Here is a 22,090-nt window from a genome sequence, read left to right as displayed (position 1 = left end):
GGACAAGGCTGGGCATAGTTTTAAATCTAAATTCCCTTAACCTAAACTCATTAGTGTCCATTAAGTTTAATGGTACACTACACTTAAAGGCTTCAAGTGTCTCATGTTAGGTTAATTAGGAAGATTTATGTTGATATAATTTTAGAAATCAATGATCAATGTTAAGAAATCTGACTTGGGCTCACTATAATCTCTATTCATTTCATCAAATTCCAAATAGAAATTCATACATATTTATTGTTGCATTATAGACTTAGTTTTCTTTCTTAAAAATCCATCTTAACTTGTAGTACCTGAACAATGATTTAAATGCTTTGCTCTCTAGGGAAATGACGTAGGATATTCACTTTTATAGTCTAGTTAAACTTGGTAACTTGAGGTGACTTAGGGTTTCATCACCTTTCTTCTTCTCTATAGGGTATTCATCAAATACAACATGTATTGATTCTTCTATAATCTTGGTTCTAAGGTTGAATACTCGATAGGCTTTGCTTCTACTAGAATACCCAAGAAAGATACCCACATTTGATTTAGGATCAAATTTTTCTAGGTTCTCCTTCTTATTATTATGGATGTAGACCTTTATACCAAACGCATGAAGATATGTTTGGCTTCCTTCCTTTGTAGAGCTTGTATGGAGTCTTGTTAAGTTTAAGCCATAGCATTAATCTAGAATATTTGTGATACTCCAATGTCACTAAGCATTTCTCTCACCATTTTAGTGAGCACTCTATTCTTCTTTTCTACCATTCTATTTTGTTGAGGTAGTCCTGATGTAGAAAAGTTGTGGTTGATTCCATTTTCATTGTAGAATTCTATAAAATTGCCATTTTCAAATTCTTCTTAATGATCAGACCTGATGGACATAATAGAAATACCTTTCTCATTTTGGACCTTTTTGGAAAAATTACTAAAAGCATAAAAGGTGTCATCCCTAGAATTAAGAAAGAAAGCCCAAGTAAACCTAAAGTAATTATCGACAATATCTAAAATGTATAAATTTATACTAAAATTTTTTACTCTTGAAGGATCCATCAAGTCAATATGTAAGTGTTAAAGAGGTTTTTCATAGGAGATAAAATCCTTAGATTTGAAATATGATTTAGTTTGTTTTCCAAATTGATAGGCTTGGCATACTTTTTCTTGATCAAAACTTGAAGGGTGGAAGGCTAATGATCAAATCATTTTGCAAAAGTCATGCAATCTGCCTTTTATTAATATAAGTCGAGCATCTGTGCCATAAATAACTTTCCTCGCATTTACTTAGAAAACATCTTTGAGAAAAAGGTTTAGTATTAAATCAATAGTATAACAAAGAACCGTCCTTATCAGCATATAGAAGGATTTTTCCATTAGCCTTTCATTAAACAATGCATTCTTTTAAGGAAAAAATGACTTTGTTTCCGTTATCTTAACTTTGGCTTACATTGATTAGATTATGGAAGAGACATTTGACATATGGTACATCTTCAATTCTTACTTATTTTCTTCTTTTGACTTTTCCAACATGATCACCTCTAAAGGTAACATAACCACCTTCTTTCCCATATAGTTTAATGAGTTAGTTAAGATCTCTGGTCATATGCCTGAAGTACTCACTGTCTACATACCATTTCTTTTTTTAGAGATAGTGAGGCATACTTATAAGTGAAGGTCATTTCACTTAAGGTACTTACTTCTTTATGGGTCCTTTCTTGTTAGTTGGAGGCCTCAAAACATTGTAATTTTTAGAAATCCATTTTAAGGAGTCTCTAATGCCATTTTTCCTATGAAGGCAAGATTGGACATGGTGCCCTTTCTTAAAACAATAAGAGTAAGTAGTAAAAGGACTAAAGGAATGCATATAAGATTTAAAATAACTATGGTAATATCTGGTTACCTTTTTAGGCTTCTTTTGAGAAGTGTTGGTAGTAGGATTATATCCAATTCCTAACCTATCATATATACACCTTTGAGAGCCAATTAAAATGTTTAGTAACCTAAGTAAACTTAGTTAAAGCTTTCTTTAGGATATCATTTTGAGATTGTAAAGATAAGAAATTAGCACATGACCCAAATTTATCTTAATCAAATATCTCCTTCTCAGAGGAGGTTTTTAACTAATCTTCTAACTTAGAAATTCCTTTCTTGGCATGAAAAAGTTATTTACATTGTTTTTGAATTAATTAGAATAATTGTATTCAGCTTGTAAAAGATCAAAGTTTTCCTCATTTGTTTGTGGTTTAAATAGATCTTTATCTTGTGCTACCAAACATAGATTTGCATGCTCTTCCTTTTCTTCTTCATCCTCTGAAGAACTATCACCCCAAGAAGCAAATGCTTTCTTTTTCTTCTAGGGCTTCCCTTTTTTCTTCTCTTCATCTTGTTTCTTTTGCCATTGTTGTAAAGTCCTAACTCTATCCAAGAAACCATTCCAAATCACACAATCAATAAATCAAAATCATAGTAATAACCATTTATTTGTTTTTAAATCGTGGGATCTTGACTTCTTAAAATATATATTCAAACTAGGGAAAGCACAAATGTAGACAAATGACTCAACAGAACACAATTCCTTAGCCCTAAAAAGGGCCATGTACCGTGATGTGTACCAAATGCATTACGGCATGTGGTATAGAGCAACACGCTCTATTTTTGCCTATGTCATGCATTGTAGCAGGCACACCGTGCACCGTGGCACATATGGCAGTAATTTTTGCTGTCATTTGATAGCTCGAAAGATAAATTTCCGCCATGCACCGTTTCTAAATATGAAGTCCGATGGGAGTAATTCAAGCACCCACATGATGCTTATAACATATACTAGCTAATGGAATAAGTTTGGACTTGATATGATGGTTTGATCTAAAATTGAACACTTAGGGTGTAAAAAGTCACTTTTTCTTTTAAAACTTACACTTTAAGTGCTAAATTTTCATTCCTTGTTCCATAAAACCACTTTGAGCCTTGAACTAAGTCTAAAAGGACCACATACACCTGATTGACACTTGATACCACATATATCACATCAATTGCCCATTTTGGCCTCTCAATGCCACCTTACACAATTGTGGACTTATATGAGGAATACACATACAACACATATTCATATATATAATTAGACTCATTCTACTTTCAACTTACTGACTCTTACATATGGGGTTTCGCTATGGTCGGGAATCATAATATACTCGACTCTTCTAAATGAGGCTCCACCTTGCCATTTGTGTTAAGTTTTCACATACACAATTCACATTCAACACATAATCATCATATCAATTCACATATATACAAGTGAAACAAGTTACATAATATCATATTCTTACTTGATTAGCATTTAGGCCTACCCTTGTACCCTCTCACTGGGGCACCCTCAGTGAGATGCAATATCATACATACATACATATATATATATATATATATATTCAAGTAAGTTTCACATCACAATTTAACACACAATCATTTTTGTATCTTAGTTGTAAACTCTATTATTATAACTCACTATACATTCATTTACACAAATGTAGTCATACCACTACCAAGTGAGGCTATTCTTTCCTCGCTTCCTTTCTTGGCCTTCTCGCACTCTCTTTACCTATGCATAAAAGTAACAGAGTGAGACATATATCCCATTAACTTAGAGGTAATCCTAATTACTAGTTAGCAAGCAAAATCATAAACAATAGATAAAGTAGCATGTGTTTCAGCAAAAGCGATGTTATATGCTTATATAGGAATTCATTCTTATCAATCTCGTTATGCTCATGCTAATGCATTCCTAGTTTTACTTAGCAGAGTAATCTCTATACTCGAACTAGGACTTCTAGTCACATAGAACAAGGCCCACTATACCACTACTCAGACCAAGTAATCCTCTTCGTGTATGGGTGGTCTCCTAAGTCTGTTATGGCGAAGTTAAACTTTATGCTCTAGATCATTAGGATTTTATAGCCTTATACAGAGTAGGACTATGACCCACTACCCTAGTCTAGGGTAACATCATGAATCATTCTATATCCTATGTCTATCATGGTGGAGTTAAGCTTTACGCTCTGCATCATTAGGATTCTTCTCTTAGGTCTATCTTGGAAGAGTCAAGCTCTACGCTCTTGATCATCAAGACCTTCTGGACCTCCTCACAGTAGGGCCACATTCACCTACCATAATCTAAGGTATTCTCACGGATGTAATGCATGGCAATGCACATGTCACCTCAAATTCATTTCAATCAATACTCTCACACCCGTATGCATATACTTTCACAATGCTTCTACTCTATCAATTCACAACACAATACACATAGTTATATTAAAATACTTGTAAACAATTTCATAAACAAACAAGTAAAAAGGTTACTCTAGTTACCTTTAATCCTTGCTGTTAAGGGTTATTAATCATACTAAGCTCCTTGGGGCATATATTCTCATGAGCAATGCCATAGGCGCTGAATCTACACAACACAGTCCCCCTCAGTCAATTCTCAATACTTAACACAGGTATTGATCTAGCTAAATCAAATCCCTTAACATATGAAAAGATTCAATTAACACTTTTTGAATTCATACGTCCATTATCTATAGGCATTAGCCCTATAAACCATTCAAATGACCATAACAACCTTCTAACTCATTTATTCAACCAATTTCATCCTTTTAACCTAACTTTTAGGCTATTTTAAGCCTAAATCCTTAAAACTCAACTATTTAACTCTATACCAGTCACAAAACCTTAGTTCTATATTTGATAGCCCATTTTAAACCTTTCTTTTAGATTACAACACCTTAGAACTTTATGATTTGATTTCTCAACTGATGAAATTCCATGAAAATGGGGTGGAATTGAAGCTTAGGATTATGCAATACTTACATAGCAAATTACTAATCAGAGCAGACTCTCGATAGTCAAATAATGGCTTGCCCTAGTAAAGATGGACTCCTCCCCCTCTCCAAACATGTTTTCCACTCTTTCCCTTTCAATTTCGCGAGTTGTTCATGCTAGCTTTAAGTGATTGCTGGACAATGCACTGATGCATGCAACTTCCACTATGACACATGGCATAGTAAGTTCAATCTCACTTGTGCTCACACGTTATGCCTCAGATTGCCTTTTTACCCTTCAATCTTATCATTATAACATCCAAACAATACAAATTATTAACTCAACATCCAAACCACAATCAATCCACTAATTACTAATTTACTCCTCATTAGCAAGTAATTCCTGAGATTGAAATTTAGGATATTACAATTGTGGACAATCCCACTTGATATGTCCTGGCTTCTTGTATTTGTAGCATATGAGAGGCTCTTTTTGGTCTTTTTTTTAGTTAAGCCTCTTTTAAAGTTCTTCTTTCCTAGTAGAACTTCTTGAATCATTTGACCATCATCTTAAACTCTTTGTCCTTATCAGACTCTTCTTTTCATTCTTCCTCTTCAGCTTTAAGAGCAATCACTTTCTTTTTATTGATCATATCTTCCTTGTATTATTGAAGAGTTAATTCATACTCTTTAAGGCTTTTAAAAATGGCAACTTATTGAGTTCATGGAGACACTTTGTGCCTCAATAATGGCAATGATTTTAGGTTGTCATTCTATAAGGAGACTCTTAAATATTTTTTTTGACTTGTTCAGCTTGAGTATAGGTCTTTCCCAGGTTAATCAGATGATTAATTATATAGGTGAATCAAGCCTGCATATCCTTAATTGCTTCACTGTCCTTCATCTTGAATGTCTTATATTCATGGATGAGACTGCTCTTCCTATTCTCCTGACACGATAGGAGCGTATGTCACTTACACCTTAAAATAGCTAAGTTAACACTAATATAGTACTAGTGGCAACCTAGGTCATTCTTCTTTAAGGAGGCTAACTAAGGTTAATTAAGGCTAACTAGTGGACTAAGCTAACTAAGGATTGATTTATTTTAGCTAATCAAATTAAATGGACAGATATAATTAAAAACCTAATTGACTAGTGAAATGGAAATGGGAACATTTCTGAAGTAGAGTCCCAAGAGTTACAAGATGCTAGATTCCTTATCTATTCTTTTTAGTTAGGTTTATGTTAACTTCTACTCTCTTGACCGAATTAAACCCCTTACACAATTTTGTATAAGTGTGCCTTCCTAACCAATTCAATTAATCAAGTCCTTGCATAATTTTGTACAAGCCCCTTGTCAATCCTTTAGCTAGATGCAAGTGATCAAAGTTCCCCTTAAGTTCACTTTAAGTGTAGCTCGGCCTATGGTATGTCAAATGCACAATTTTGCACACAAGACATTTTATCAAACACCAACCAAACATATTTATGCTTAGCCACTATAAGACACATTTAATACACATAAAACATATATTTATATGAATTATAATGTATTGGAGAAAATTTCCAGCAACTATATAAAGTGAAACCAAACTCCGCCTATGTTTATAGCCGGTCCAAGCCCGGGTAAAGGAGGAGGGTTGTGTTAGGCCATCAACAGCCAATGTAAAAATTTGTTGAATCTATCATGAACATGGACAATAGACGTTATAATGTTAATGCTAGGTCGTTGCCCGTAAGTAACGCGCTGCATGGCTCGAGTACAGTGATAAGTGAGTTAGAGCCGCTGCATCGGCGCCCGGATGTAGTGTTAAATGAGCAAGGGCTACCGCGTCATTCTGGACGCACGCGGCTAAAGAAGTTAGTCCATAAGAGCAAAATTAGATTTGGTACTTGGAATGTTGGGACATTAAATTGTAAATCTGTAGAGGTTGTAGGGGTTATGATTCAAAGGAAAATTAATATCCTTTGCTTGCAAGAAACAAAATGGCGTGGAGAAGGAGCTAAGGATATTCAAGGTTTCAAACTTTGGTATACAGGAAAAGTAAGTGCACGCAATGGAGTAGGCATCATTATAGATAAGGAGTGGAAGAAGAACGTTGTAGAAGTTAGCAGAATTGGAGACAGAATTATTTCTTTAAAAATGATAATTGGATGTGAGACTGTTAATATTGTTAGCGCTTATGCGCCGCAAGTCGGGACAGAAGCCAGTCTTAAGGAATTATTTTGGGAGGATCTGGAGGGGTTGATTCGACACATACCACAGAGTGAAAAGATTTTTATTGGAGGAGACTTTAATGGGCATGTCGGGAGGGAAGCTGGTCAGTATGCGAGGGTGCATGGTGGTTTTGGTTTTGGAGAGCTAAACAATGAAGGGCAAACTCTTCTTGATTTCTCATTGGCGTATGATTTTAAGATTGCCAACACTTGTTTCAAGAAGAGAGATGAGCATCTCATCACTTACAAAAGTGGAGCCTCAAGGTCGCAGATTGATTTTCTTTTGGTTAGGAACACAGATAGAAAACTTTGTAAAAATTGTAAGGTGATCCCTGGAGATGCTGTAACGACACAACATAGGGTCCTAGTCCTTGATGTGTGTATTATGAGTAAAATCCAAAAACGTCGACAAGTAGTAACACCAAGGATTAGGTGGTGGCAATTAAAAGGTGAGAAGCAAGATATTTTCAAGCGAAATCTTTTGGATAAAGGAATTTGGGATTCTCTGGGAAGTGCTAACATCATATGGGAGGATATGGCTAAAAAGATACGGGAGGTTGCAAAAGTAGTTTTGGGAGAATCGAAAGGTTCTGGTCCGAGAGATAAGGAGTCTTGGTGGTGGAATAATAGTGTACAGGACAAAATCAAGTATAAGAAGAACTGTTTTAAAGCCATACATTTGTGTAACAATGAGGAAAATTGGGAGAGGTACCGTATGGCTAAGAAGGAAACTAAGAAAGCTGTGGGTGAAGCTCGTTCAAAGCTTTTGAAGAATTTTATAAGAACCTTGAGACGAAGGAAGGAGAGCAAAATATTTATAAGATTGCCAAGAGTAGGGAAAGAAAATCAAGAGATCTAGAACAGGTAAGGTGTATTAAGGATGAAGAGGGAAGAATTTTAGTTACAGATGATGAAATTAAAAATAGATGGGAGACTTATTTTTCTAAACTTTTCAATGATGGAGAGGATTCATCTGGTAACTTGGAGGATTTAGTAACTGGTGAAGGAGAACAAAATTTGTCATTCTATCGAAAAATACGTGATAAGGAGGTAAAGGAAGCTCTTAAGAAAATGGCAAATGGTAGAGCTAACGGACCTGATTGTATATCTATCGAAGCGTGGAAATGTTTAGGTGAAGAAGGGGTGAGATGGTTAACTAAGTTATTTAATGTGATTTTACGGTCCAAGAAAATGCCTGATGAGTGGAGGAGAAGTACATTAATTCCTATTTATAAAAATAAAGGAGATATTCAGAATTGTACTAACTATAGAGGGATTAAACTCATGAGCCACACAATGAAATTGTGGGAGAAAGTAATTGAGCACAGGTTGAGATTGGAGACAAGTATTTCTAAGAATCAATTTGGTTTTATGCCAGGTAGATCAACTACAGAGGCGATTTATCTACTAAGGGGATTAATGGAAAAGTATCGTTGTAAAGATAAAGATCTACACATGGTTTTTATTGATTTGGAAAAAGCTTATGACCGTATACCAAGAGAAGTGCTTTGGAAAGCGTTGGAAAAAAAGGGAGTACGGATTGCTTATATTAAAGCCATACAAGATATGTATGAGGGGGTAAAAACTAGTATAAGAACGCCTAGTGGTCAAACAAAGGATTTTCCTATAAAGATTGGACTACATCAGGGATCATCTCTGAGTCCTTATTTGTTCAACTTGATTTTAAATGTTTTGACGGAACATATTCAAGAGGAAATCCCGAAATGTATGCTCTTCGTGGATGATATAGTTCTTATAGCAGAGACAAGAGAAGAGGTTAATTGCAAACTTGAGTTATGGAGGAGGACATTGGAGTCGAAAGGTTTTCGTCTGAGTAGAAGTAAGACGGAATATTTATATTGTAAATTTGGTAAAGGACTATTCGAAAATAATTTGGAAGTGAAATTGGGAGATCAAATTATACCTCAAGTGGAAAAGTTTAGATATTTGGGAGCCATTATTCAAAATGATGGCGAAATCAGTGGAGATATTTCACATAGAATTCAAGCTGGGTGGTTTAATTGGAGAAAAGCTAAAGGAGTTATTTGTGACCGTAAGGTGCCTAATAAACTTAAAGGAAAGTTTTATCGTACTGCTATCAGACCGGCAATGTTATATAGTAGTGAATGCTGGGCTCTAACGGGATAGCAAGAGCATAAAGTTGGAGTAGCAAAGATGAGAATGTTACGATGGATGTGCGGACATACACGTAAAGATAAAATTCGAAATGAGCACATACGTGAAAAAGTGAGGGTGGCACCTATTGAGGAAAAAATGGTAGAAAATCGGTTGAGATGGTTTGGGCATGTACAAAGAAGACCAAGGGAGGCACCAGTGAGAAGAGTAGAACATATAACTTTGAGTCCGATTAAGAGAGGTAGAGGAAGGCCTAAGAGAACACTCTTGGAAGTTGTTGAACGTGATCTCTTAATTAATAATATTTCTAAAAGCTTAATAAATGATAGAGCACAATGGCGTCTTGCAATCCATGTAGCCGACCCCACCTAGTGGGATAAAGGCTTGTTGTTGTTGTTGTTGTTGTTGTTGTATATAAAGTGAAACCAAGTGGAAAAACATTAAACCAGTAAGTTAAATACCAATTTGGTTAATAAAAACAAGATATAACAATGTTTCTAATTTTAAGAATAAGATTATATCAACCTAGATTTAATAGAGAGTGGATATGACCTTTATCCTTCCTTGAGACAATGTAAGACTCCTCCCGCATCCTTCCCTCCTAGAACTCCTTGTGGATTTAGCCTCTAGTCATCTTAGAACCCACTTGAGCACCATGGATGAATCATACTCATGAACATCTTGAAGATCTTGAAGCTAAACTAAGAAAATAAAGCTTAGGGTTTGAAGAATGAGGTGGAAGAAGAAGAATGGTGGAGTTGGATTGGGATTTTAATGGTTGGATTATGAGACATGAGGGAGAGAAGGTGAGATGAAAATGAAGAACATGAAGAATAATGGAGAAGGTGGCTGCAAAAATGAGAGTAAATGGAAGAATGAATGTTGAAAATGAAATTAGGGTAGTTTGATTTAAGTTTAAGGTGAATGGGCCCAACTGCAGTGTTAAGAAAATGGGTAAAAAATGAGTTAAGATAACTTTATTATTTACTACCATAAAATGGACGAAAATTCAAAGTAAAATGGTTTAGAAATTAAATTAAATACAGCTAAAGACAATAGGAAATTAAGATAGAGAATAAGTAAAATCAAAGTGTGGTATAATGTGTGAAAGACCATGCAAGGCTTGTACTTTCACTCTAAAAATCAAGTATTTTGCCTCTTGACTCATTTAGTATTCCAATCTAATGATCCTAAAGTTCTGAATATAAGTTGTGTAACCCTACACAAATAAATGTGACATACAAGATTAAAGCTCAAATCATATAGATAATGTTTGCATTTTATAATTAAAATTAATTCTCTAATATGTTGCATAATGTAAATTAAATAATAAAAACTAATTATGACATCAAAAAGGTCAAAAAGGGGAAAAGAGGCATTCCAAATAGCCCAAAAATTATAAGCCATACATGCACAATAATGACCTAACCCAAGTGCAAGAAAACAAGTCAACCCAAAACTGACTTTCCAAAATATTCAATTTGTGAAATTAATTATTCTCAATCTAAGATGAATTTGAAAAATATAATTGTACCATTTTTCTTCTATATTAAAAATTCATTTTAATAAATTTTCTAAAATATTTTCTCAAAAGTTTAATTTTATGACTAAAATGCCCCTAATGCACAGAATCTTACATTTAGGGGATTTTTCACAATCAATGCAATAAGTGAGTAATTTGAGAAAATATAACATGATTTTTGGTCAATAATAACAAGGAAAAGTGTGTAGCAAATTTGAGTTATCACACCATTAGTACTTTCATGGGCTTGCCTTAAGGCATCTTACATTTCTTTAGTAGTAGTGGAGTGAGTGACACAGTTATATTTCATTCTGTTGAGAGTACAAGAAATAGTGAGCTTTGCCTTGGCATTGAGATTCAATCTTCTTTTGTCCTCATAATTCCATTCTTCCTTTATCTTTTCTCACATTAGACATTTGCACCAAGGATCATAAGGATATATGGACCTTTAGTAATAATGTCCAACATCTCCTATCTTGTGTTTCAAGATACATCATCTTTATAGGATAATCTTCTCCATTGAATTCTGGTGGTCTTATTGTTCATAGACCATCTTTAAGATTATCATCTGTGTTGCACCCGGAAAAATGCAACGCGGACGGCACGCAAGCGGAGGTCCCGGCCTTCACGGTGGGAACCGGATCGAACGAGGAGTCACCACCAAGATTTTGAGGTAAATCTCGGGAAACTGATTAAATGGAGGATAAGGATGATCTGCGTAATCAGAGAATAGGTTCGGGAGTCGGTTGAGTGTGGGGAAGGTGTTAGGCACCCCACAACACCCGTTCGTCAGAACGGTTACCTGAAGTTTGCTATGCTCTATTAATATGGTTTTATAATTATTTAAATTATCCCTTTTATATTCATGTGTTTGATAAAAATGATGAGAAATATTTATTTATTTACGAGGGAGGATGGACTTGACTCAGAATGTGACTCTGAGGCCTACGTACCCTATGATGGGGATCAAAGTCCACGTAGTTCGGGCTTGAAAATTGTTGGTGAAAATATATTTTTTAAAGGAAAATTAATTAGAAACAATTCACCATTTTGCAAATAAAACAATTTCTGAAATTTTGGTGTGTGTTTTAAATTGCAAAAGGTAATTTAATTTTAATTATTTTCTCCATTTTTGAATTTTTGGAATAAAGAAAGGAAAGGGTTTAAAATTATTTTTCTTTATGATTGAGGATTTAATCGCAGTACCTGCAGAACCTAATTGGTTCATACGATAATGCAATTACTCTAAATATCTGCGGAGATTCTAAAATCTCACACGATAAAAGAGTTTGGCAATTTAATTTATTGATTTATACTCTTATATATATTTTTAAGTGTTAATAATAATTTTACATAAGTATGTATATATTTTTTAAAGAATTTTAATCAACATACCTGCAAAGCCTTATTGACTTATACGGTAATATGATTATCTTAAATATTTACGAAGATTCCAAAATCTCACACGATAAAGGAATTAAATTTAAATAAATACATCCTTAATTTGATTATATAATTTATATATATTTAATAAACTTAATCGTTATATCTGCAGAGTCTTATTGACTCATACGATAATACGATGATCTTAGAAGCCTACGGAGACTCAAAAATCTCACATGACTAAAAGATATGATCGATAAATGTGGTTACAATTTAATTACATTAATTTGGATAATTAAGTTTCTTAAATTGTATATTATATGGTTATTTACAAAAATTACTTATCTATAATAATTGAAAATCACTATATCTGCAAGGGCTTATTATCCCACACGATAATGTGATTAATTTAAGTCCCTACGAAGATCCTTAAAATCTCTCATGGAACTTAAATAAATTATTAATTTGAATTATAAAAGGAGAGTTAATTTTAACATATAAGTTTTGCTCTCATATCTGCGAAATCTTGTTGATTTTCGTGACATGAGATCACTTTAAATGTCTGTAAAAATGCTTAAAATCTTACACGACAAGTAAGTGATTAGAAATCAATTTTCTCTTACTTATTTTATATCTTTTCAATTGGGTAAGAATCAAATTCTCACCTCCTCCTTTTATAAAATAAGCTCGTCATAATAATTGAAACCGTACATGTGATCATCATAGAAAGTGTCATACAATATGAGTGTGATATTATTAACAATTAAAGGACCTTAGGACTAATGGGAATGAAAAATATGCTCACACATATTGATGTGCCCTTTTATGCTAAAGACATATTTAAAGACCTTGCCTTAATAATTGCACTAACTCTTTCTTTATTTGAAATGAGATTACACCTAAAATTTCATTAAGCTTAGTTATGGTAGTAAACAAAATTATTATTTGCAATCTCTTTATCCTTCTTTTTCACACTCTTTTTTTTATTATTATTATTATATATTTTTTTTAGAAAAAAGGCAATCACATTGATTTTTACTTAAGAACTAAAAAATGAAGGACATGTATTTAAACATGAAATTTGTTTGGAAATTAATAAACTAAAATCAAACCGAGAGTTTCAAATTTTTAAGCAAGCAGACTACTAAACCTGTGTGTAGCACGTCTCAGCTTCGTCTCACCAGTCCAGCAGATTTCTCTCTTTCTGATCTCGTTTCCTCTTTCTCTCTGTCCTGGTTTCTAGCTTTCACATTCCTCCTGCGCACATTCTCACTCGGTCTCTGTTTTTCAGTTTTCACGTCTAGCTATCTTCTCTCTCCTCCTCCTGTGTGTAGCATGTCTCAGCTTCGTCTCCTCTCGGCTTACTCAGTTCCTGTTTTTCCAGAAAATGACTCGCCTCTCTCGGTCTCTTGCTCCTCCTCTCTTATTTCTGTTTCACCTCTCTCCGTCCCTCAGTCTCTTTTTTTTTCTTCGTTCAGCTTTTGGTCTCTCTCTTTCTTCGTTTTCACGTTCTTATTTCTCCTTCTCGGTCACTCTTCTCTTCTCTTCTCCTTCGATTTTTTGTGCTCTGTTTTCTATTTCTTCTGTCTATCTGTTTCTCTCTTCCTTTCTTTCAGTCCAAAAAAACCGTCCTCCTCAGTTTTTCATTTGGTCTTATATAGGGGATGGAAGAGGTGAATCATTGCTTTCCTGCTCCGCTTTTCCTTTCTGCTGTGTTTTCTGTGTGCACCGAAGTTTCTGCTCTGTTTTTTTTGTGTTGTCTGTTTTTCTACTTTCCTGTCTCTTGTTCTTCTTTTCCTGTGCTGTTCCATCTCCTTTCTCTACTGTGCTGTCTCTTGCGTGAGTGCGTGCGTCCTTAGTTCTATTTCTTTTCTCCTGCTAGCCGAAAGCGTACATGTTTCGATTGCTTGTTCTTTTGCTCTGTTTTGCTTCTTCTGCGCCCAGCCGAAAGCGTACATGCATGTGTATTCTCCTTTCTGTGCTGCATGTGTATGATCTGCATGTCTTTTATTTCCCATGCATGTGTGCTTATTTCTATTTTTGTGTTTCTTTGGTCTATCATCTTTGCTGTTTCTGTGTCTCTGTTTCTGTCACAAAGCCGAAAGAGCTGTGTGTGTGTGTATGGAAGTCTATTTCTTTTCTCATTTCCTCTCTCCAGCCTATCAACATGTACGTCCTGCTATCCCTTCTTTTTTTATTATTTTTTTTAACTTCAAGAATTAGATTAAAAGGAAGAAAAAAGAAAAGAGAAAAAAGAAATTAATTTTGGGTTAAACCAGAATATTTCTCTCTCTTTTTTTTTTAAAAAAAAGAGATTAAAGAGAGAAAGAAAAAGGTAACAAAAATTAACTATCAAAAGTTGATTCTCAAATATTTTTGAATGATTAGGATAATTTGAGAGAGATTTTCTTTTTTTTCAAGATTTAACCTTTCTTTTTTTTTGTTACATTATCATTATTATTATTTTTTTAAAAATATAATCTTAAAAAGGGATTAAATTTTATTTTTGTATTATTATTATTTTTTATATTTTGTTTTATTATTAAATTTAAAAAAAATGTCCGGACAAAATACGGTGTTCACAGTTGCCCCTCTTTACTTGTTTCCTATGTAAGTATATGAGAAAGTGTGTTTTGAATTCTTACATAAGTGACAAGTAAAGATAGAACATGTATTTTGGCTGGCCATGCAATACTTATGAAAAGACCTAATTGCCCCTGACACGACAAGATATAATTAAATGCAAGACTATTGCTTAACCAACACAGTGACGTGATTTTTTTTATTTTTGTTTTTTTTCTTAGTAATGTAAGAAGATTATCCCTCAAATAACATAAAAGAATGTAAGACTATAGGATAACAAACACAGTAAAATGATGATTTTTATTTTTTTTATTTTTTAGCAATGTGACACAAATCAAAATGACTAAATGATGCAAGACTATTGGATAACAAACACAATAGCATAATAATAATAAATTTTTTTGGGTTTTAGCAATGTGATGTGAATGAAAATAATCAAATGACAATGATCCAAACAAAATATATGTTGAATAGATGCCCCCTCTTCATTTGATTTCTAAGTGAGAATTTCATGAGATGATATTCTTATCTTAGAAATGAGTTAAGAGAGAAACATGTATTTTGTTTGGAGGGGCAAGACTCTTAGGTATCTACAACCAAACAAAACAAAACAAAATAAAGGAAAGGGTTTAAAATTAAATGTGGGTTACGAACTAAACAAAACAAAACCTCAATAGAGATGAATTGCCTATGTTCCAAAGGACCTGGTGGATGCCTGTCTTTACAAGGCTTGGAGGGTGCCTGCCGTAACAAGGCTTTTAAAGAATCGGGCCAGCCGGTACTGGGCTTTGGGGTGCCTGTCATGACAGGGCTTTGAGGTGCCTGCCGTGACAGGGCTTTGGAGAATCGTGCCAGCCGGTACTGGGCTTTGAAGTGCCTGTCGTGACAGGGCTTTGGGGTGCCTGCCGTTACAGGGCTTTAAAAAATCGTGCCAGCCGGTACTGGGCTTTGGGTTGCCTGCCGTTACAGGGCTTTAAAGAATCATGCCAGCAAGTACTAGGCTTTGGGTTGCCTGCCGTGACAGGGCTTTGGGGTGCCTGCCGTTACAGGGCTTTAAAGAATCATGCCAGCCGGTACTGGGCTTTGGGTTGCTTGCCGTGACAGGGCTTTGGGGTACCTGCCGTTACAGGGCTTTAAAGAATCATGCCAGCCGGTACTGGGCTTTGGGGTGCCTGCCGTTACAGGGCTTTAAAGAATCATGCCAGCCGGTACTGGGCTTTGGGGTGCCTGCCGTTACAGGGCTTTAAAGAATCATGCCAGCCGGTACTGGGCTTTGGGGTGCCTGCCGTAACAGGGCTTTTAAAGAGTCAGGCCAGCCGGTACTGGGCTTTGGGGTGCCTGTCATTACAGGGCTTTGGGGGGTGAGAATAGGTTTTATTTCATGTGGAAGATATGAGAAACTTACAGGTGAGTTTCGTTATTTCTTCTCTTACTTCCTAAAAATTTTTTTTATGTTGTTGTTGTTGTTGTTTGTTTTTGTTTTTTTTTTATGTCATTTTGCCCCAATCCAAATGCGGCGTGTTTCTATGACAAGGGATGCAATGTGGTAATGCGCCGTGTATGATTTTCATAAGTGCTGAAAATATGCACAATATACCATGGATGGATGATTTGCAATGTAAAAGGTTTGAACCTTTGTTTGTCTCAATTTATGAGACTTCCTTTTGTGACAAATGCAAAGGGTAAGACGTGCTTATTTGCCCCAATGCAAATGTATGAATAATGCAAATGTATTGCAAAAATTTTATTGGAAAGCTTAATGTTGAAAACTATCTTAATATTTATCCTCTTTTAAAAATTTTATGCACATTGAATAAATCATTTCGAACATAAGGTAATACTTCTAAGTCTGTTATTTAACCTTTATTCATTAATAGGTGTAGTATCACAGTATGCTGTTGCTCCTCTTTAGAAAATTCCAATGATCAAATTCTCATCACTTGATCTTGTCTTCAAGCTAATGAGATCAACTATTATGACTAAACACTGATAGCACACATGCTCTCATTATTATTTTACACCTACGCAATGATCTTGATACCTCAAGGGCGAAGGGCGAGAATAAAGATACCAACATTCTATGTCAAGTAAATGTGTCAATAAATATTATTCCTTGAATGCGAACCTACTGTAATATATGAGATATGTATTCGAATATGATAACACGAAACGAGAAGAAAGATGGTCTCAAAGGAGCAAAGGCAGAAAAAATTCATTCACTGATGCTAAAATTCATAGAGAAATGGGAATATCTTGGTTTATGAGTACAAATGGCTAAAGCGCAAATGGGATATATGGATTTACTTAATCACATCTCTTTCATTTAGCTTTTCAAAACCCCAATAGGTGTTTCACTGAGCTGCTATAGATATGCATAATATAAGAGACGATGGAGTCAACTTTCCCAAGCATAGATACTTAACTTTTGATGCCTTCCTTTTCTTCTCCTAAGACATCCTTTTGTCTTGGCGAACTCTTCTTCTTCTTATCATGGCTTTGCCCCCCCTTTTTTTTTAGCTCTAACTTTTGCTTAGGTTACCTTTACAGGTTTTTTTTTTAACCCAACGAGCTATTCTTTCCTTTTCATTTTCTATTGGCTTTAACTTTTGCCTAGGTTGCCTTTACAGGTTTTCAACCTAACGAGTGCTTCATTCTTTTTTCATTTTCTATTTAAGCAAAGTAACGCTTGACAGCATCCACATTAATGGGCTTTACTAACTCTTGATCGTCCATGTCAGCTAGGATTAGTGCTCCTCCAGAAAAGGCATGTTTGACAACATAAGGTCCCTCATAGGTCGGAGCCCATTTGCCTCTATTATCTTCTTGGTTAGGCAATATTTTCTTGAGTACGAGATCACCAGCACTGAATTCCTGTGGGCGAAGTTTTTTATCAAAAGCTCTTGCCATTCTCTTTTGGTATAATTGTCCATGACACATTGCAATAAGCCTTTTCTCTTCAATCATGTTAAGTTGCTCAAATCGAGTTCGTATCCATTCATTTTCTTCTAAATCTACCTCTGCCAATACTCTTAAAGATGGTATTTCCATCTCGATGGGTGTAACAGCTTCCATTCCATAAACAAGGGAGTATGGGGTTACAGCTGTAGATGTGCGTGCAGTAGTACGATAACCATGTAAAGCATAGGGAAGCATCTCATGCCAATCCTTATAAGTTACTGTCATTTTTCCAATGATCTTCTTAATATTTTTATTGGCTGCTTCAACTGCTCCATTCATTTGAGGTCTATATGGGGCTGAATTATGATGCTTGATTTGGAACTTCTCGCAAAAGTTCCTGACTTCCGTTCCATTGAGATTGGGACTATTATCAGTAATGATCCTTTCAGGAATCCCATATCGACATAAAATATTTGTCTTCATGAATTTAAGGAACGTCTTTTGCGTGATGCTAGCAAATGAATTTGCTTCTACCCATTTTGTGAAATAGTCAATCGCGACAAGGATGAAGCGATGTCCATTCGAAGCTTTTGGGTTAATTGGGCCAATAATGTCAATGCCCCACATTGAGAATGGCCAGGGTGATACCAAATTATGTAATGGGATTGGAGGAGCATTTATCCTATTAGCATAGATATGACATTTGTGGCATTTCTTGACATGTTCAAAGCAATCTTTCTCTATTGTTAGCCAGAAGTAGCCACACCTTTGAATCTGTTTGGCCATAGTGTGACCATTCGCATGCGTGCCACATATGCCCTCATGTACCTCAACCATGATTTTCTTTGCTTCTTCTGAGCTCACACAGCGAAGTAAAGTACCATCATAACCCCTCTTGTACAGAACATCTTGACTGATAAAGAATGTCATAGCCAAACGACAAAGGGTTTTCTTTTCATTCTCAGTCATTTCAGCTGGGTATGATCTCTTAGTGATATAATCCTTAATATCCTGGAACCAAGGATATTCTTCTCGATCTTCTTCAACATTCAGACAGTACGCTGGAAAGCTTCTAGCTTCTACTTGGATAGGTTGGACATGGACTCCACAATTAAGTTGGATCATTGCTGCTAAAGTGGCTAAAGCATCAGCGAAACGGTTTTTATCTCTAGTCAAGTGATGAAAGCTAGCAACCTTAAATTGCTTAATCAAATCTGTTAGGAGTTCTTGATAGGGAATCAATTTTACATCCTTTGTTCTCCATTCTCTTGTTACTTGATGAATAATGAGAGCTGAATCACCAAATACCTTCAAAACACCGTATACCAAGGGTAATAGCTGCTCGAAGACCATTAACACAAGCTTTATATTCTGCTATGTTGTTAGTACAATCAAATTCTAATTTGATGGCTACTGGAAATTGTTTTCCTTCTGGTGAAATGATCACCGCTCCTACCCCATTTCCATACATGTTGGCGGCTCCATCAAAATACATTTCTCATTCTTGCTCTTCATTGTTTCCTTCATCACAACCTTCTTCTGTAGTGCATATGCCTTCATCAAGAAGTTGAAAATCTAATGGCTGGTCATCCTCTAAAGGATTATCGGCCAAGTGATCTGCTATTGCACTACCTTTGACTGACTTTTGCATCACATGCTTTATATCATATTCTGATAGTACAACTTGCCATTTTAGTACTCTACCTGCAATGTGTGGGCTCTCAAAGATGTACTTAAGTGGGTCCACTCGTGAGATTAGCCAGGTAGTGTAGTAAAGCATGTATTGCCTTAGCCTTCTAGTTGCCCATACTAGTCCACAACAAGTTCGCTCAATCACCGAATAACGAGCTTCACACTCATTAAACTTCTTGCTCAAGAAATAAATTGCTCTTTCCTTCTTTCCAGAATCATCACGTTGACCTAGCATTGCTCCCATTGAGTGAGGTAAAGTTGCTAGGTAAAGGATTAGTGGACGATCTGGTGATAGAGGGACCAAAATTGGGGGATTTAACAAATAATCTTTAATTTTATCAAAGGCTTTTTGACAATCATCATCCTATGTCTCCTTGCAATTTTTCTTTAATAGCTTAAACATTAGTTTGCAAGTGGCTGTTAGATTGGCAATGAATCTAGCAATGTAATTCAATTGTCCCAAGAAACTTCTAATTTCTTTCTCTGTTTGGGGAGATGGCATTTCTTGAATTACCCTCACTTTATCTGGATCTACTTCTATCCCTTTGCGACTCACAATGAATCCCAATAACTTCCCAGAAAGAGCTCTAAAAATGCATTTGTTAGGATTCAATCTTAGCCGATATTCGCATAATCTCCTAAATAGCTTTCTAAGGACTCCAACATGACTCTCATTCTCTGCTGATTTAGCTACCATATCATCTACATATACTTCAATTTCTTTATGCATCATGTCATGGAATAGTGCTACCATAGCTCGTTGATAAGTTGCCCCAGCATTTTTCAAACCAAAAGGCATTACCCGGTAATAATAAGTTCCCCATTGGGTTGTAAAGGTTGTTTTCTCTTTATCCCTTTCATGCATAGGGATTTGATTGTACCCTGAATAACCATCCATAAAGGAATAGCGATAGCTTTGAGCAGTATTATCAACCAATACATCAATGTGGGGTAATGGAAAGTCATCTTTCGGACTTGCATTATTTAAATTACGATAATCAACACACATTTGAATCCGACCATCTTTTTTAGGAACAGGAACAATATTTGCCACCCATTATGGATAAGTTACTACCTCCAAAAATCCTGCTTCTAACTGCTTTATTACTTCTTCTTTTATTTGCAAGGACACCCCCGTGTTCATTCTCCTTAACTTCTATTTCTTAGGCTCGACCTTGGGAAGTAATGGTATTTTATAAGAAGCAATGCATGGGTCTAGCTCAGGCATGTCTTTATATGACCATGCAAACACATCTATGTATTCTTTGAACAACTCAATCATTTGTTCCCTTTCAGGATTATCTACTATTTTGAGCATTCTTTGATCTTCCTCGGTTCCCATATTAACCATCTCAATCACTTCTTCATGTGGGCATATTCCCTTATCACTCAATTCAAGCATCTTAGAAAAAGTTTAGATTATGTCTTCATCATCAGACTCACAATCATGCATATCAATGGCAACGAATGAATCATCTTCACAAGGTTTATTAATCTCTGGGTGAGAGATGGAATCAGAAGAAACAAAATCCCTGGATAATAAATATGGAATGAGATAAAATAAGGAACAGGAATGAAACGGAGAAAAATGTATTGAAGTAGATAGGGTGGAATAAAGAAATAGACATGAATACAATTGAAATTCATTTTCATGAATCATGTGTATCAAAAGTTTGCATTAGAGAATACCCAAGATCTATTACCTAAACCTGGGCTTAAAGAGTGGATAACAAAATAGGAACAACATAATTGAAACAATTACCCTAAGCTAATGACATCATTGGCCTCTTCAAACTCCCAATTCGCCAGAACTTTGTTGGAATCATCGACTGCAATTGAGGCACTTGTTCTACATGCTACATCTTCATTAAAAGTGATCACTGAGATAGTTGGTTCATATATCACCTCAGACGGGCCTGGGAAGGATTCTTTAATGTGGAATCTCCAATTTACTGGCCTTTTTGCCTTTTTCCAAACTTACTTTGTCTTTCATCTGGTCTTCTAGGGTAGGCTCATACCCTATGATGGACCCTATGGCACGGGTGACATAGCATTAATGGCAATGAAGCCTGAGGATGGTAATCATGAGCATGGTAACATAGAAGGAGCCCAATACTTCCAATCCAACGTACCTAAAGACCCATTGCAATATATTGGAGGTCCAATGACAAGAGCCCGAACCAAAGCCATGAAGCAAGCCTTGTTCAGTCTTGTGCAAGAAGTTCAAGAGCTTGGAGAGCATTGGGGCACTCCTCTCAAGCCCAAAGGAGAGCATCTATACGTATATAATGTATTTAACATCCAAACTCATGAAGAGTCAAGCCCAAGAGATGCAGACCTTAGCCCAATGCAAGGAAGACTAAAAGTTGAGCCTCTTGTAAGCAAGGAGGAATGAAACCCTAGTAAAGAAGTCAAGGGTGGCGTGATTTTAAATCCTTTATGATCCCTTGATTGTCTCCTAAATTATTTCCTATTTTAATGGTCCTTTGATTTGATTTTCTATTTTAAGTCTAGTCAAAGGTTAGAATTAATTATAATATTAATTTCTAAATTTTGTAATCCCATAATTTTAGGATCACATCTCCTAAATTATGTGGCTGAATATTTTATCATTATTTTATATTATTTCTCCTTTTAGTATTAGGAAATTGGGATTTTAATTTTAGGAAATATTTTTCTATGAGCCTATATAAATTAGGCATGCTCCCTATTGTAAACAACACAGAAGTTGAATGAAATTATTCATTTTAGAGTTTATAACTCTTGTGAGCCTTAGTGCTTTGTGGTGGTATCCCGTGTGAGAAACAGACGTGATCAAGAGCGTGATCAACTCTTGTGGTGTCTTCGAAGGTTGAGGTTCCTA

General features: G+C 35.4%; 1 pseudogene; it reads right to left on the bottom strand.

Annotated features, from left to right (window-relative positions):
- Positions 1-17,307: 17,307 nt before the first annotated feature.
- Positions 17,308-20,236, bottom strand: LOC129314041 (uncharacterized; annotated as a pseudogene).
- Between the last annotated feature and the right edge of the window lie 1,854 nt (positions 20,237-22,090).

This window comes from Prosopis cineraria, unplaced genomic scaffold (assembly GCF_029017545.1).
Source record: "Prosopis cineraria cultivar Desert tree isolate PC_DT_omini unplaced genomic scaffold, ASM2901754v1 PC6, whole genome shotgun sequence".
NCBI classification, from domain to species: domain Eukaryota; kingdom Viridiplantae; phylum Streptophyta; class Magnoliopsida; order Fabales; family Fabaceae; genus Prosopis; species Prosopis cineraria.
This window is presented reverse-complemented; position numbering and strand designations above follow the sequence as displayed.